The 17,359-nt window shown below is 35.4% G+C and overlaps 1 protein-coding gene and 4 long non-coding RNA genes across 8 annotated transcripts in view; 1 reads left to right on the top strand and 4 right to left on the bottom strand.

The window, feature by feature from the left end:
• LOC109055178 (cell adhesion molecule 2-like) overlaps nucleotides 1–17,359 on the top strand; it is a 360,969-nt gene that overhangs the window by 247,486 nt on the left and 96,124 nt on the right. The window lies entirely within an intron of this gene.
• LOC122146433 lies at nucleotides 7,681–8,745 on the bottom strand. Its single transcript, XR_006160986.1, has 3 exons — nucleotides 8,724–8,745; nucleotides 8,540–8,635; nucleotides 7,681–7,969 (listed from the first exon to the last, which is right to left on the bottom strand). It is a non-coding gene; the product is annotated as an uncharacterized LOC122146433 (long non-coding RNA).
• Nucleotides 9,359–9,809, bottom strand: LOC122146431. The gene is made up of 3 exons (XR_006160983.1): nucleotides 9,655–9,809; nucleotides 9,490–9,542; nucleotides 9,359–9,405 (listed from the first exon to the last, which is right to left on the bottom strand). It is a non-coding gene; the product is annotated as an uncharacterized LOC122146431 (long non-coding RNA).
• Nucleotides 10,721–11,473, bottom strand: LOC122146432. Its single transcript, XR_006160984.1, has 3 exons — nucleotides 11,291–11,473; nucleotides 10,911–11,038; nucleotides 10,721–10,800 (listed from the first exon to the last, which is right to left on the bottom strand). It is a non-coding gene; the product is annotated as an uncharacterized LOC122146432 (long non-coding RNA).
• On the bottom strand, nucleotides 14,599–15,099 carry LOC109055179. The gene is made up of 3 exons (XR_006160982.1): nucleotides 14,941–15,099; nucleotides 14,730–14,836; nucleotides 14,599–14,641 (listed from the first exon to the last, which is right to left on the bottom strand). It is a non-coding gene; the product is annotated as an uncharacterized LOC109055179 (long non-coding RNA).

Below are 17,359 nucleotides of genomic sequence, written 5' to 3'. Positions count from 1 at the left end.
ATTTTCATAGACACCACTGATGCTCCCATGTTCTCTGTACATTTTCCCTTTTCTATATTTTGTCAAGATACCAACAAACAAACAGTGGGCTGTGTTGTGTTCCTCATATGTGTTTGTGTGGCCAATTTTCATACAGAAAGGAACTTCAACTCACTGCAGAAGAACACTGGAAATATTTCATTGTTTCAGCAGTACTGATTGTGTTCATTTAAATGAGGTTCATATGCATTTATTATCTCATATTCACTCAGTCTCTGTGTAAAGTCTTCAGAGGCTTGTTCTTGCTGGTGTTTGGGAACATCTACGACTTTTGAAACATTCAGGTTGTTGCTGGTACATTAAAAGTTAAGCTAGCTGATCTTTTTTTTTAAATTATCATTATTATTATTATTATTATTGATGGTTTAGCAGCTCTTCCAACACATTTATTCAGTGTTTTTCAAGAGGGTTGAGTTTTTTTAAAGGATCTTGTGTCCGTAAATTTGGGCCAAATCTATTGAGATTCATTAAAGTAAAATGCATTCTGACATCCCTGTAGTGCGGTTAGTTAACCATCAACCATCTTATATTTATATACATTTTTTTCAAATCGTTGGAGCATCCTGCTGTTGCTATGTGTCATGAGTCCGGACCCGGTGTTCCTCCCTCTCACCACCCAGAGGGCACCACTTCCATTCTCCCGGACTCATTACCTTCACTCCGCTCAGCTGTGTCACCCACTCACACACTTACACTCACACCTGGACACTAGTTCGACACACCTGTCACATACTCACACACACAGCTGTCCCCCATTTGTTCACTAGTATATATTCTCCACACTCCCACCTCTCTGCCTGCCTGAATTAATGTTATTTGCTAATGTTTGTTGTCATAACGTGTCTCTAGTGCTTGCATTTTCGGCTTGTTCCCGGTGATTCGTTTCTGTTTTGTTTTTGCCGTGTTGGCCTTTTGTTTTGTTCTTATTAAAGTATTATTTCCCTGCATTTGGACCCAGAACTTGTTCTTTCCACAGCGCTCACCTACCGCGCCGTGACAGAATTCAGGCAGCAAATATGGGTCCAGCAGGGATGTTCCTCGATGTCCGCCAGGGAGGAATTCAGGCAGCCAACTATGCCTGGGACTTCGTCGGGGCGGCTCGGTTTTTCGGCGACAGAGAAGACCTGTCTTATGGTCTTCTTTTGGGGAGGACTGGCCGAGCCCTTTAAAACTTTCATGCCGTACTGGCACCCCGACGAGACGCTGGAGGACTACGTTAACCTGGCTCTGCAGCTGAGTGGCTCAGCCGTCAGGGTGGGGGGGGCCGACCCAGGAAGTTCCCGGCGAGGCGGCGGGTGCCGCTCACGAGTCCCCCGAGGCGGCGGCGGGTGCCGCTCACGACTCTCCCGAGTCTCACGAGTCCCCCGAGGCGGCGGCGGGTGCCGCTCACGAGTCCCCCGAGGCGGCGGCGGGTGCCGCTCACGACTCTCCCGAGTCTCACGAGGTGGCGGCGGGTGCCGCTCATGATTCACAGAGGCGGCGGTGTCTGCTCACGATCCTGGTGCTGCCCTGGGTTCCCACCCCCACCGGCTCTGCCTCAGTCCCCTGGTCCCCCTCCTGCACACGGACCTGGACCCCCCCCCCACCACCGCATGGTCTCCTCCTCCTCCGGGGGGGCCACTGGAACGTCTGGAATCCGTTCCTTAGAGGGGGGGGTCCTGTCATGAGTCCGGACCCGGTGTTCCTCCCTCTCTCCACCCAGAGGGCGCCACTTCCATTCTCCTGGACTCATTACCTTCACTCCGCTCAGCTGTGTCACCCACTCACAGACTTACACTCACACCTGGACACTAGTTCGACACACCTGTCACATACTCACACACCGCTGTCCCCCATTTGTTCACTAGTATATATTCTCCACACTCCCACCTCTCTGCCTTCCTGAATTAATGTTATTTGCTATGTTTGTTGTCTTGACGTGTCTCTAGTGTTTGCATTTCCGGCTTGTTCCTGTGATTCGTTTCTGTTTTGTTTTTGCCGTGTTGGCCTTTTGTTTTGTTCTTATTAAAGTATTATTTCCCTGCATTTGGACCCAGAACTTGTTCTTTCCACAGCGCTCACCTACCGCGCCGTGACAGTCTTTTCATTTGGACCCAGTATAGTTGGTTTATTAAAAATCACACCGCACACACACACACATACACAAAAAAGAGTTGTCCAAACAATAATTTTATACATGTTAATAATTAAATAATATATCCCTAAACAAATATTTATTGAAATTACTGAGTTATAGGAAATCATTAATCTAAACAAAAGATGTGTGGTTTTGTGAGGGCAGTAAGAGGGTTAAAGTATTTTTGGTAACACTTTTGTAATAACTTTCATTTACAAATCATTAATAAACATTATATAATGCTTAACAGATCATTAGTTAAAGGGGACATATGATGTTGTGTCAAATTTTCCTTTCTCTTTGGAGTGTTACAAGCTCTTGGTGAATAAAGGAAGATCTGTCAAGTTGCAAAGACTAAAGTCTCAAATCCAAAGAACTATTCTTTGTAAAAGTTAACACTCATCCCCGCCCCCCTGAAACGGCTCGTTCTAACACGCCCCCCACATCTCTACGTCTGTATGTGGGAAGATTTGCATAACGCCGCCCAGATGTTCACAAAAAGAAAGAAGGCGCACCTTTTATTCTCGTTGTAGTATAGGTGTTGCCGCCACCACCGCCATGTCGTATAAATGCTGTGTGTTTCACTGTGAAAGTGAAAACTACTTTGTTTGGAAATACATCAACTTTGCACTGTGGATGGCTGAATCGGCTTTCACCGTGGATGAAGGGGAGTCCAGCCCGGGTCATCACATGTGGTTGCTGCAAGCCCAAGGTGATTGGGAGTCCGACTCTCTAACCATTAGGCCACGACTCCCCCACCTCTGCTCACTCAAGGCCACGGTGTGTGACGCTGTTTCGTTGAGAAAGCGAAACTACTTTGTTTGTGCCTTCCAAAAGAACGCACAACTAGAAATCATGCTTATATCACGTTTATAATGGGTTTTATGTTTATGTCTTGTCGCTCAGGCCTGGCAAGGCATCACAATATGTTAAGAGGCGTAACATTTCCGTCTCACGCTCAAGGCATTCGGCCAATCACAATGCTCTGGATAGCTGGCCAAACACAGCACACCTCGGTTTTCAGAGCGATAAGCCTTGTAAAAATCGACGCGTTTCAGAAGGCGGGGCATAGAAGAGAAACAATAATGTACAGTATGTGGAAAATAATGTTTTTTTTTTTTTTTTTTACTTTTTTACCTTAAACCGCATAAACACATTTCATTACACCAAATACACAAAATAATGTTCTTTTTAGCAGCATCATATGACCACTTTAATATATATTCACAAAGCTAGAAATATGAGATAATGTTCTTGTTTAATGAACATACTAAGCATGACCTAATGATTTACATATGATTATTTAATGTAAATTTAATGCTTACAAATGTCAGTAAACTTTCTTTTTGAAAACTTTCTTAATTTTTGGTCTTTGTTTGTTGTGTAGACCTATATAATCTATTAATTATTTGTTCATGTTTTTGCAGTTCACAATCTAGTGGAAACTATTCATTCAAATGTTTATAAATGTTTACTAATCATTAATACCTTTATGCAGTATGTGGAAAATAAGAATTGACCCTATTCACACATCTTTACTAATCATTTATTAATCATTTATTCATGTTTTTTGCAGTAGCCAATCTAAAGTTGAAACTATTCATAATTTGTATATAAGTTTAGCTAAATGCTTGCTAAAGACATAACAGATTGTAATTTTGGTGCAAGAAAAAAATGTTTTTATTGCCTCAGCACTCACATTAGTATACTACACTTCAGTATATCATTAAACAGGATATTCCTTGAATCATAAATAAACAAGGGGAAACAAATCTTTATTTAAAAGAAAATACTTTTTTGTTTACCAAAACAATATAATATAAACAATCTGAACTGTTCCCTTATAATAATCAAATTGACCCCTGTACACTGTTGATCCTTTAACCAAACCTTAAATACCCATACCACTAAACCTGTCCCTAACCCTACCCCATCACAGCTCAATAGCAGCAAAAGTTTTTTGAATTAACACAAGCTTTTAATCATTTTATACCATCTGTTAAAATCGTTTGTAGATTTTCACTAAGTGCTAATATGGATTTGAAAGTTTTATGACATTTGTAAGAATTTTAACTTGCATGAAACTAACTTTTTGCATGTGTGTGTGTGTATATATATATATATATATATATATAATATATATATATATATATATATATTAAAAAAAATAATAATCACAATACTGTGATTTATTTATGGCAAATGTCAAAAATCTGCACCAAAAGCAGTCCAAATGTGTTGCAGTTATTGTCATCTCTGGCAGTATACAATAGTTTTGTGTGAGGTAAAGAGCGGAATTTAAGTTGCTAATCACTGAAAATCATATACCAGTCTACACTGTGAAGGTATGCGGATCTCTATTCAAATGCACACATCACTAGAAACATTTAGGATTTGATGTTTGTGGTTGCTACTGAAGATTTAGATTCTGAAAATTTGGATTACAGTGTACAAATTTAATTAATTCCTTTTTTGATTTTATTTTGTGTTTTTTGGTGTATTTTATGGTCATTTTTGAAACACTGCAGTATGTTGAGAAAAATCCTTCTGTGTCCTTCCCAAAAGAAATATTACATGATAAGTAGGGTTAATAGATTACAAGTGTAGACTTTAGCCACACAGAACAGAATAAAATAATGCCATTTCAAATGAAGTAAATGAGTCAACTTTGAGTCAAAGTTGTTTATTTGTAAATAAAGTATTGTAGTATTGTACATTTTATTGTCCATGCAAACTATAAGTCAGTCCCTCCAGGATTTAGCGTTTTTGCGATCGCTGAATTTATCGCAAAATCAAGCAAACTCCACAAATTTAGCAAAAGCTCGCACATTTTCATAATTCCAGCAGATTTTCTGCAGAATCTGGGCTTAGACAAATACCGTGACGTCAACGCAATGCGCATTCAGTCAAAGAAAGGTTGTTTCTCAGTTCCAAAAATGGAATGAACAGCCTTGCATTCTCATCATGACCGATTTACCGAGCTACATTGTATAAATGAACCGGAAGCGGAACAAATCTGCGCTACTAGTTTGGGCTTACGCAGCGCAAAAATGGAATGAACAGCCTTGCATTCTCATCAGCAGAAATGGTCTAATGTTTTCGAGTGTTTTTAAATGCTTCACACAACTTTTCCCAGCATTTCAAAGCTTTAAGTATTACCGAATTTAATAGTTATTTTTAATGTGACAATATTTGTCCTTCCTTCATAGGTTTCCCCCATGTATAACACTAAAAGTTTCGTAATGTAGGAAAGCAAACAATTATTTAAAAATAAAAAAGATATTAAATTACCACTAGTTGATGGCTGCAGAGAAGTACTCATAGGCCATTTCCATATATATATATATATATACGTACTGCAGATGAACAAGCACTCTTAAAAATACATCTTGCATATGTAAATGCAGACACTAAATAGACATCTCCGAGATGTACATGTGTGATTAGGGTGAGTTCTTTACTGTCTGGTGCCACCTTCTGTAGAACTTAATGGCACTAGTGCTGGTGTCGTCAAACCTTAGTCTGGAGACCTACAGTGGTTCTCGAAGTCAGAAAAGTCGAACTTACAGTGTTAGAAGAATGTTGTCTGTGGTATATTTTCACTGCAAAACAATAAGAAATGCTGCAAATATTTGAGAAAAGCCGCAGTAAAATCAGTCATTTTAGGCCGCAAAAATCAGAAAAAAGTTCTGCGAAATCCTGGAGGGACTGCAAATGTGTGTGGTTGAGTGGTATAATGCATATATATCAGTCATTTTAGGCATATATATATATATATATATATATATATATATATATATATATATATATATATATATATATATATGTTGTGCGCACATGCCACATTTGTTTGTCGCACACAAACACACACACACACACACACACACAATCTGTAACTCACTTGTTCCTCTCTGTTGTTTATGCTGATCAAATCTGCTCCTCTCTCTGTACAGTATCTTCTGCTTTCAGTCCAGTTCTTCTTCTCAGAGGAAATGAAGACTGAATTTTTAGAACATTTTTAGATATATATATTTTTTAATCTCTTTATGAGCACTTTAAAACTTCAGAGTTTTGGATAAATAGGCTTTTGGCTCTTTCAGATTTCTTTAAAATATCTCCATTTGTGTTCGGAAGATTTGTGTTCGGAAGATGAACAAAAGTCTTATGGGTTTGAGAGTTGATGGGGAGTTAATGACAGATTTGTAATTTTTTGAGTGAACTAACCCTTCAGTATCACATAGAGAATGTTTTAAGTTCCCCAAATGTTTTTATTCTGCATCCTTTTTGGGAACTTAATTGTGGGCTTCAGATCCCCCAGTACCCATTCAGGATACCTGTTTCCCAGGTTCACATTATTTTTTCCAACCCCTTTATATTTAAAAGAAGAGTAATTTGGTTCCACCTCATTAAAAAAAAGATAACATATTTTATGTCGCTGATGCTGCGTGACTTTTGCGAACTGCTCTGAACATGCACTTTGGCTGGTACAACTGTAAATATATTATTATTCTAAACTTTTCATTAACTTAAGTACACTGTAAAAAATAATAAGTTGGGCCAACTTAAAATTTTAAGGCAACCAGCTTCAGCAGATTTTTGAGTTTACTCAACTTAAAGGTCAATTAGTTGTACAAACTTTTGTGCATGTTTAATCAACATAATATATTAAGTTAAGTGAACTTTTAGTTAAACTTCCAATTTTGTGTTTAGTTGACTAGAAATATATTTTTAAATTATAAAAACTCCATAAGTTTACAAAACCTGATAGTTGAAGTTGCTGTAAAAAAAAAAAAAATCAAAAGTTGAGAAAACTTAAGTTTAAGGCAACCAGTTTAAGAAGGTTTTTGAGGTCTCAACTTGGGAATGGGGGGGGGGGGGTTATTTTTTTTTTTTTTTTTACAGTGCAGCTTTAGGACTTTAGGTTTTACTCAACCAGTTTTAAGTTCAGCATAAAACTGTCAATCCAATATGAATTTATTAAATGCTACTATGTACAACATTGGTCCTCAAAAAATCTTTAAATGGACAGAATCACAATGTTTTTTATTTCATCAATATGATTTTTTATTTTTTTTTTGTAGAACAGCAAATTTAAATCACAAACCAAATCAAGTAATTTCATTTGCAATACAATAAATTAAATAATTACAATAAAAAAAAAAGTCTATTCAAGTTAAGAGCTTATGTCACATTTGAGTTGCAAAAGTAAAAACTTCACACAATTCAAGTCCAAAATAATATGCAACAATAACAACAGGTCCAGTCAAAAATGTATTGGCTTTCATATCTGTCCTTCATATCTATCAAAATCAATATAAAATTAATTGCAATGGCGATAAAAGTGTGTGCATAGCAACAAAGAGTTTGTGGCTCATTGTCTTTTAGTTCTGCATTTTGAATAACGATATTTGCTCTGAAGTCTGTAAAGGAAAAGCTGCAATGTTTTTGACTTCTGTGACCACTGGATGATGAAATCAAATGCGTTTTTGTTTTAAACACTGGCTAAAAGGGCACCTTAAAGTTTCATGATTTTTTAAAATGGCTGCTTACACGTTTGCAGTAATCAGGTGTTTTACAAATTTCCTTAAAGTCACACAATTCACAATTAAATGTTAAGTGACTCTCACGTGAAGATAAGCACTTGTGTGATCTTAAAAGGTGAGACTTCAACCAGTGGTTTTAAAGGAGCAGATGCAATCTGTGTAGAGGCAGGGTAGTTGGCGGTATCTTTCCTGGTAGTGGCACAAGTGGTCATGTTTCAAAAGGACCTCCTGGGCAGGGTGTTCAAATCTGCATATCTTGCACTGAATCACCCTAATCAGAAAAAAAAAAAACAATACAGTGGTAGAACTAATTCTTTGGGCAACAACATAAGATTTTATTTTATTTTATTTTTAACCACAAGGGATACATTAATTTATTGCTAGAGAAAAAATATAAAAGAGCAACTTAAAATACTATCATAAAGCAAGCAAGTTGGTTAAACGAATATCAAATAATAATAATAAAAAAACTACTATGAATTTAAGATTTAAAATAGCTCTTAAATTATTTGTATGAATTTAAGCTTTAAATACAGATTTATAGTCCACCTAGCAAACATAAGCTCCACAAATACTTTGCACTGAACCAGCACATAAATGTAAAATAAGTTAAATGAAGAAAATACATCTTTGAGATGAAAACACACAAGCTTATCTTATACGGTTACATTTGTTTTAACTTTTTTTCTTAATATACTTATAACTTCAATTACCTTATTCAAAACTCAAAGGCACCCACACAACTGTACAAAATGAACGTATTATAACCAAATAAAGAAAACTCTACATCCTTAATCATAATCTAAATCCTTTTACTTAATATATATAAAACAGTGCTTACCTAAGTCATGACACTGTCGGGAAAAACTGCCACTGAATGACTTAAGACAGCTCGAAGACGAAGCAGGAGAAGCTGAACTGACCAGCTTGGAGCCACCTAAGCAGTTGTACAGAAGCGCATATTGTGAACAAATACCATTCAGATGTTATTGTAAATTATTATCATAGCCTGCATAGAACATTACCTGCCAGAGCAATTGCACTGTCAAAAAATAAATAAATAGTAAAAAAACCACCAAAAAAAAAAACCTGGCGCTCGTCTGACCCGAGGCAACTCGAAGACGAAGCAGGACATGTAATGATTTTATTAGTAAGTTTAAAGAAGGGTTTTCGCCATTATGTAGTTTCTGTAAAGAAGAAAATGAAACAATTGTACATCTATTTTTCAGTTGTAATTATACCAAATTATTTTGCTCCCAAGTTTCTTGGTTTCTTTTGGAGTTATTTTACAAGTCTGTCACTATAACTGATGTAATGGTCTTGTTTATGGATTGTGATACTGGTTTATTGGAAATTGATAATATAATTAAAATTCTTACTCTATTAGGAAAATATCATATACATAAAGCAAAATGCATATCGACTGTACCAAATGGTAGACTATTTTCCACTGATCTGAAGATTTTTTATGACTCTCTAACTTCAATACAGAATAATCGAAAAGCTCTAAAGACATCTAAACTGCTGAAAAGGATACTGAATGTATTAGAATCATGATTGATATGTGATACAGGATGCAGAATTTCAATCTTATTGTTTTACAGATTCAAATGTCTCTGTATTCCCCATTTTTGTTATCTCAATAAAAAAAAGAAAAAAAAAAAAGAAGACGAAGCAGGAAAATTGAAATGACTAACTTGCCGCCACCTACACCGTTGTAAAGAAGTGCATATTGTGAACAAATGTCATTCAAATCATGTCTTAAATTGATACACAAAAACCACCACTTACCGGAGTGATAACAATGACGGACCAACATTAACCGGGCGCCGCCTGAGGCAACTCTAAAACGAAAGGAAATACGGTATACAAAAGCACATATTTAGAACAAACATAATTAAACTCTTATGGTAAATATTATATATAGAACAGCACCAACCGGAGAGATTAACTTACACTGTCAGGCAGAAAAAGATAGGCGACGTCTGACCTGAGGTAACTCATAAGACCAGGCGGGAAAATTGAACTGACTAACTAGCCGCCACCTATGTTGTACAAAAGCGCATATTGTGAACAAATTTCATTTAAATCATGAATTGATACACATCACAATGACTGAATAAACGGGCGCCGCTTGAGGCAACTCGAAAAAGCGGGAGAAATTAAAATGGCGTTGTATAAAAAAAGTGATCGAACTGCGCATGCTCATCAGCCTTTGTGGGCAATACTAATAACAAACTGAAAGTTGTTAGTTGTTCCAACTTTAAATATTAATTTGGTTTAAACAAATTGATCTAAATTTCTATTTTACTTACTTTTCTGTGTTATCTCAACTTTTTTAAATGTTAAATAGTTGAATTAACTTTAAAAACTGAGTTTGTAATACAAACTGTAAGTTGGATTTTTTTACAGTGCTGGAGTGGGGCCCCTGGAGTGATATATAAATGAATAATGAACAAATAATAAATGAAGACTGAAATCTCACTTATAAATTGGAAAACTCTGTGACGTTCACTCACAAGGCATTTCTGGATAAATGAAATGCACTTCTGGAGTCCCATTTTGCACATTATGTATTATGGACATGAAATGGGAGTCTGACAAAAGGAGACATTCAAAATGTGCAGTTGTGGGTGTCCTCCAGGAGCAATGTTGAGAAACAGTTTTAAATGTTAATCAATTATTACGAAAGTTTTGTATTGTTGAACTTGTCTCGGAAAGGTGTGTGATGTTCCTATGGCAGAATGAACTGTGAAATCCTCTTCTCACAGATCCATTGAAATTGTACATTACATGCAACATCAAGCCACCCTACTAAATTAGCCCACTCTGGCAGTTTAGGCACAGCTACAGTCACAACACAGTCCTCGTCTACAATGCCTTGTCCTGAATTTGGCTCTGTTATTGCTCCATTGGATGCCCAGAAGCTGAAACTACAGATCAGTGTTAGATGTTCAGTGCTGCTTTCTGTTTGATATGATACTGACTGTGAGAATAATTTTCTTCTTTTGTATCTTTTATTCATTTCCATGTGCCCTCCGCATCAGTGTCAGTCAGACCAATATAAAATACAGCATTACCAGACTTGTTGTGAACAAAATCCTGAGCAAATAAATTTGTGTCATAAAAAAAAAATTTTTTTTATCATAAATAGACACATTCCATCTCACATTCAGCTGCTACACACTGTAAATACACATGCTCTTACTCACTTTTTCCTCTCTGTTGTTTATGATGATCAGATCTGCTCCTCTCTCTGTACAGTATTTTCTGCTCTCAGTCCAGTTCTTCTTCTCTGTAGACATGAAGTAAAAACTGGACTGATAGCAAGTCCATCCAACTGTTAACAGAACCAGTTCAGCTGTTAGTTTATTATCTCCATTCACACTCATCTGTCTGTAACTTGTATCTGTAAGTTTTATTGTACATTGTGTACACTAAAGTTACTGAGACCACAACCAACTATATTTTTTTAGACCACAACCAACTCTATCAAAAAATATAAAAAATAATAATAATAAATAAAATAATAATTTTAAAAAAAAAAAATCTGGCATATAGCAAATAAGTATGTAGACTAAAGAAACTTTACCACAAATCTGAAGGTAACTGGTCAGGTTTGTGTTCTTGATTATTAGCTGCTCTCTCTCATTGGTCAGGTTTGTGTTCTTGAGTATTAGCTGTTCTCTCTCATTGGTCAGGTTTTCATTATTGGATATGAACTGTTGTCTCTCTTGAGTGAGTGTGACACACAGTGCTATGACTGCAGTCAGCAGAAGAAAACACACAGCAGCACCAAACACACTACAGCTGCTCTGTAGTTTCTGATCCTTTCACTGAACTTCCTGAAGAACAAACATGCTTTTATTCTCTTTATTTATCCACTTATGATTGTGATGATTTTCCTTGTGTTGAGTCTACCTGTGAGTTCAGATGATTTTCCTTGCGTTAAATCTTTTCCAATTTTACCTCTTATAACGTCATTTTCATAAATACTATCGATTTTCTTTTACACCTTCAGACAGTTTTGGTGTCAAAATAACACTAGTGTCTCTCCTTGAGTGGACTGTGTTGTTCTCATCATCTGTGTTTGTGTGGCCAGTATTTATGCAGACAGGAACTTCAACTCACTGCAGAAGTAGACTGGATTTGTTTCCCCTTCTTTACAGTGTGGATTTAGTTTATTGTAATGGGATTTAAATGCATATATAAAGACATAGTTATTCATTGTCTTTGTTTAAATTCATCAGGGGCTTGTACATTTTGACAGTGAGTGCTGCTGGAAATCTTTTTGTTGCTGCTACATCAGCAGTCCAGAGCGGTGAGCAGTTTACAGTTTTAGCAGCAGCTGCGTTTACATATTTTTCAAGAAGTGTGAGTTATTTGATGATTTTCAAGGAGGTAAACTTTTTTAACAGAACTACTGTCAGTAACTGTTGAGGTTTGTCAAATCCTAAACATCTTTTGGTTTCTGTAGTGCAGTTCAATTCAATTCAATTTAATTAAAACGTCAGTAACTGCTATATTTTACAGTAAAAAAGTTTTGTACATGCTTGTTTTAAGGAAAAAGTTTTGTAAATGATTGTTTTATGGTTGTTTAGATTTTTTTTATGAAGTGTAAAAAAAAAAAATAAAAAATACAATATATTACATTCTTTCTAGTTTATATGGTTTAAAATTATACAAAGAAATGCATGATTAATTAGCATTGATAAGTTGCTGAATATGAAGCATGTCTATGGTGTTGTATTAAAGTAAATTGTGAAAAGTCTTATGAAACTGAACTGTGAAATATTATCCGATGTGTATGTTACTATATGTATGACATGCAATAGGTTATTTGTTGTCACAGGTTTTCCTGTTATGACAGGCTTCTGAAGTGATTATTAAATATAAAGCAAAACCATATGCGGCTGTGAAGGGGAACTACAGGGATCTGTTCTCCATCCATTTCTTCTTCCTTTTTTTTTTTTTTTTTTTTTTTTTTCATCTAATCAGGGTTATGTTTTTTTTTTTTTTTTTTTTATATTATGCTTTGCCTTTTTACTTAAAGAGGTTTGTTTAAACAAGATTAAGTTAAATTGTACTTACAAGTGCAAATACAGTTTTGAAGGCTCGTTGCAATTACTGTCAACATTATTTACTATTTTCTCTTTTCTTTGCACTGAGTGTAAATAGTGGCAGATACTTGCACCCCAGTGTGTTCTTCTGTGTAATTATAGTATGTAATATAACAACATGTTCAGTTTATGATCATATACAGTTCATATAAAGGCCAAGATCTATTAAATTTACATTAGACACTTCATTTACAGTAAGAACTTGAACACCCATAGGAATGGCTTAGCACACCTACAGAAAAACAGAATATTCACCATTATTTTCAACCAACCAATAATCCAATAAACCAACCGACCGACCAATAAATAAGTTTCAGGAACCTCTCTAACTGTTGGTTCTCATGTTGGGCACCAGCAGGCATATTCATAATAAGTTTTGTTTTTATATTTTGTTTTGAATTATAAAATGAAATGATGGATTGTGTTTTCAGTTTAATTATTCATTTTTTTTTTTTTTTTTGGATTTTAATAATTTATTGTAGGTTTGGATTGTTCTTTTATTTTAGTTATTTTTATTCTAGTGATAAGACTCATGGAAAGAATATGTGAATGAAGATGTGAACTCTTGAGAAATTAACACCAAGCATAATTCAGCACTCAGTAATTAATAATACTAAATAATTAATGTCATATGGATTATTTTATAAAATGTGGATTTTTTTTTTTTTTTTTTAATAATGAGTAGATGAGTATAATGAAAACAAAGATGTTTTATATTATACTTAGTTTGATTTAATTATACAGAATACCACAATAACACATAATAAAAATAAAACAGAAATGCTGTCAAAATATCTCCTAGCAATTTTCTCTTTTTTTAAAAAAAAAAGCTTGAAAATGGTCCATTCAGAATTTCCATTTTTAGGCAAACTTTAATGTTTATCAAGTTGAATTTTACTTGACAAAATGCATTTATTCAGAACATCCTGCAACATCATCACAGACTAGGCCTGAGTCACACATATTAGAGGAGTTTAGGTTTGATGTCATAATACACTTCTGTAAATAAATACAAATTCAGTGGTTTTTAAGACAGATTTGTTTTATCTTAACCATCATGATGTTTGCATTGTAATTATGTGACCAAACATGTGACCAAAACATTTTCCTTGTTTCTTTTATCTTACGTATGATTTTTTGTGGAGTGTGCAGACTTTTGTCAAGTATTTTGCATTGTAACTATCACATCTAACATACTTCTCTCACACACCATTTTCTTTTATGAAAAATGAATACAAATACAAACTTGGGATGAATTAATAATATTTCTGCAGCCTTAACTCCAATTTAATACCTTTGTTTTATTCAAACTTGTTTTAAGTATTGGAGTGTTTCACAGTGACTGGTGATGTATAACTGAATAATGTACAAATAATAAAAGACTGTAATCTCACTTATATAGTGGAAAACTCTGACGTTCACTCACAAGGCATTTCTGGTTGAATGAAAAACAATTCTGGGGTCCCATTTTGCACATTATGTATTATGGACATGAAATGGGACAAAAGGAGTCATTCAAAATGTGCAGTTGTAGGTGTCCTCCAGAAACAAGGTTGAAAACACTGTTTTAAATGTTAATCAATTATTACAAAAGTTTTGTATTGTTGAACTTGTGTCAGAAAGGTGTGTGATGTTCCTATGGCAGAATGAACTGTGATCTCTTCTCACAGATCCATTGATAAGATGTATTACATGAAACATCAAACCACCCTACTAAATTAGGCCACTTTGCCGGAGGCACAGCTACAGTCACAACACAGTCCTCGTCTACAATGCCTTGTCCTCCATTTGGCTCGGTTATTTGTCCATTGGACGCCCAGAAGCTGAAACTACAGATCAGTGTTAGTCTACAATGCCTTGTCCTCCAATACTGACTATGAGAATAATTAGTTTAATTCAGTAATGTCTCACCTAGAGGTCAGTGTGCTGTTATCAACCCATTTCCATGTGCCCTCCACGTCAGTGTCAGTCAGACCAATATAAAATACAGCATTACCAGACGTGTTGTGAACAAAATCCTGAACAGATAAAAAGGTTGCACATTTACATCATAAAGACACATTTCTTCTGGCCATCTCACATTCAGCTGCTACACACTGTAAACACACATTCTCTTACTCACTTTTTCCTCTCTATTGTTTATGATGATCAGATCTGCTCCTCTCTCTGTACAGTATTTTCTGCTCTCAGTCCAGTTCTTCTTCTCTGTAGACATGAAGTAAAAACTGGACTGATAGCAAGTCCATCCAACTGTTAACAGAACCAGTTCAGCTGTTAGTTTATTATCTCCATTCACACTCATCTGTCTGTAACTTGTATCAGAAAGTATACTCATACATTGTGTACACTAAAGTTACTGAGACCACAACCAACTCTATCATGCTTTAAAAAAGTCTGATGTATAGCAAATAAATACACAGACTGAAGAAACTTTACCACAAATCCGAAGTTCATTTCTTAGCTGTTAGGTTTGTGTTCTTGATTATTAGCTGCTTGAGTATTAGCTGTTCTCTCTCATTGGTCAGGTTTGTGTTCTTGAGTATTAGCTGTTCTCTCTCATTGGTCAGATTTTCAATCTTGGATATGAACTGTTGTCTCTCTTGAGTGAGTGTGACACACAGCACTATGACTGCAGTCAGCAGAAGACCACACAGCAGCACCAAACACACTACAGCTGCTCTGGAGCTTCTGTTCCTCACTGAATCACTTCCTGAAAATGACAGACATTATGTTATTCTATATTCTCCTCCATTTCTCTATCCGATTTACACCAGCTTTTATGAGTAAATGTTTTTGCAATTAATCTCAGTTACCTGTTTGTTGAGGTGTTTGGGTTTTCGGTGTTTGGTTGTCAAAGTCTTCTTTGTCTTTCTTATGTTTCATATCTCTTACAGCCTCAGCACTCACATAGATATCAACCATCTTCTCTATTCTGTCTTCTGAGTCCATTATCGAACCTTTATCCATACTTTCATTCTCATGCCCAGGCATTTTCCATACAGGTTTGGATAGCTACAACCTTTTAATTTTGATGCGTAAATGTGAAGTATTAAACAAAGCTATTTCCTACCTAACTAACTACTACTGTCTCCTAAGGGGTATTTCCTTGTACTCCTGATGTATCTGTGTGTTTGTAGTAAGGGTTCATGTATTTATACAAAAAGGAACTTGCGATATGCAGGAAGTTAACACAAATGTCACAATCTTCTGTGATGGGATTGGTGAACGTAAATGAGTGACATTTAATCTGTAACCCTGCAACAGCCTTTAATATCAAATATAAAATTTATTTTTACATGTTAACATTAGCATCACACTTGGACTTTAGCAAGTTCTTGAGGTCTCATGAGAATCCTGAAATATAAATTCAGAAATGATTATGTTGTTAGGAGAGATGGCATGAAAGAATAAAACACTTTTTTTTCTCTCTCTCTCGGGATATCTATCAGTATGTGGGAAAAAATACTTTGCAAACTTCACAACTTCTCATTCTACTGTCAGAAGATCTAGCACAGAAGACAGATGTACTCAAAATATATTTTTGGGCAAGCAAATGCACTTAATTTCTCTTTTATCCAATTGCACACTGGCATGTGACTCATGGGTTTATTTAAATCAAACAGATATTGAACGCAAGCAGAGTCAGACATTCTTCTATATTAGAGAATGGTTCTAACTACCGGCTGTCAAGATGCTTCATCGTGGCTGCTTTGTTCTGCAACTTCAGAAAAGCCAAACTCAGCAGGCAAGCCAGCTAAAACTATTATGTTGCTAAACTGTCAGACAACTTTTCCCTCCTCTCTGTCGTTTACTTTCTCTTCGTCTCTCCGCGCAATTTCTCCCACCTGAGGTTTTAATTGTCAGAGCAACTGAAGTGACATGACAGAAGTCATTTTGTGGTCCATTGTGTTTATTTGCAAAAGACAGGCCCAACAATTAGCATGTCACTGAAAAGCATTGTTCTAAACTTCCCAGTCGTTAAAGGTAATCTTCCTGAAAAATGCACTCTTTGCTTCAGTCATTGGCTTCATATGGGTTATATGTATTTTAAGGAGATACAGTGAAAAAAATATTATTTTTAATCAGTATGTATGGATGCATGTATTTATTTATTAGTAAAACATTTCTGAATGTCTTTAAACAAGGTACATATAACTAAGTTTTTGGTCTGTTTAAAGCATAAATTCTTAATGTATTATGTGTTTTTCCCCATTGTTCTGCATGTACTGTATGTGTGAAAATATTAATTGTTTTGTATTTATTGTATGTTTTATTATTTTATTTATATATAATATAATAATATCTATTTTCATTTTTACGGCTGCATTCTTTTAGAAAGTTAATTTTTAACAATCAGCAATGTTGTTTCTGTCAGGAGTGCATTTCCACTCTATAAACATTATAAACAAATTGTAATTATATTTCACAGTATTACCTTTTATCTGATCAAACGTATGCAGTTTGCAGGATATTATAAGTTTAAGGCTTCAAAAAGTATGAAGTCCTGTTAATGTTGTTTTAGGAACATACAAAGTTATCAG

This window comes from Cyprinus carpio, chromosome A10 (assembly GCF_018340385.1).
Source record: "Cyprinus carpio isolate SPL01 chromosome A10, ASM1834038v1, whole genome shotgun sequence".
NCBI classification, from domain to species: domain Eukaryota; kingdom Metazoa; phylum Chordata; class Actinopteri; order Cypriniformes; family Cyprinidae; genus Cyprinus; species Cyprinus carpio.
Note: the sequence above shows the minus strand (reverse complement) of the source record. Positions and strands in the feature narration are given on the sequence as shown.